Genomic DNA, 881 nt, shown 5'->3' on the forward strand with positions numbered 1-881 from the left:
GTATTCAAACCAGCGACCTTGGGCTTCAAGCCAGTGACCTCTGGGCTCAAACCAGTGACCAGGGGGTCACATCGATGATCCCACACTCAAGTTGGTGATCCTACACTTAAGCCGGTGAGCCTGCCCTCAGCCAGCAACCTCAGGGTTTCAAACCTGGGTCCTCAGTGTCCCAGGTCGGCGCTCTAGCCACTGTGCCACCACCTGGTCAGGCAACAAGGCAGATTTAATAGCAGTGACACAGACCCCCTTCTCTAAAAAATTCCACACTTGGTTCCATGTTTGAATGTCATTGTCATCTTGAAATTATAAATAATTTTAATCAAGGGCCCTGAATTTTCATTTTGCACTGAGCTCTGAAAATCACATGCAGCCAGACCTGCATAAGTATAAGGGTGAGGAGTGGAATGGACTCAGTGTACCTTGAGCTGCCTGCCCTGTGGATAACCCAATGACCATCACCTTTGAACCTTGTGCTATCCCAGAATCAACATTTTTAAATCCCCTTGAATAGAAAGAGGACTTGGACATGTACAGTGTGGCTTTGAGAATGGAAAATCTTGCTGCCAGCCCTGGCTGGTTGGCTCAGTGGTAGAGCGTCGGCCTGGTGTGCGGGAGACCCGGGTTCGATTCCCGGCCAGGGCACACAGGAGAAGCGCCCATCTGTTTCTCCACCCCTCCCCCTCTCCTTCCTCTCTGTCTCTCTCTTCTCCTCCCGCAGCCAAGGCTCCATTGGAGCAGGGTTGGCCCGGGTGCTGAGGATGGCTCCAAGGCCGCTGCCTCAGGCGCTAGAATGGCTCTGGTTGCAGCAGAGTGAGGCCCCAGATGGGCAGGGCGTCGCCCCCTGGTGGGCATGCCGGGTGGATCCCAGTCAGGCGCATGCA

General features: G+C 54.3%; 1 non-coding gene across 1 annotated transcript; it reads left to right on the forward strand.

The window, feature by feature from the left end:
- Window positions 1-566: 566 nt before the first annotated feature.
- TRNAT-GGU (transfer RNA threonine (anticodon GGU)) lies at window positions 567-642 on the forward strand. Its single transcript has one exon. It is a non-coding gene; the product is annotated as a tRNA-Thr (tRNA).
- Window positions 643-881: the final 239 nt, after the last annotated feature.

This window comes from Saccopteryx bilineata, chromosome 4 (assembly GCF_036850765.1).
Source record: "Saccopteryx bilineata isolate mSacBil1 chromosome 4, mSacBil1_pri_phased_curated, whole genome shotgun sequence".
NCBI classification, from domain to species: Eukaryota; Metazoa; Chordata; class Mammalia; order Chiroptera; family Emballonuridae; genus Saccopteryx; species Saccopteryx bilineata.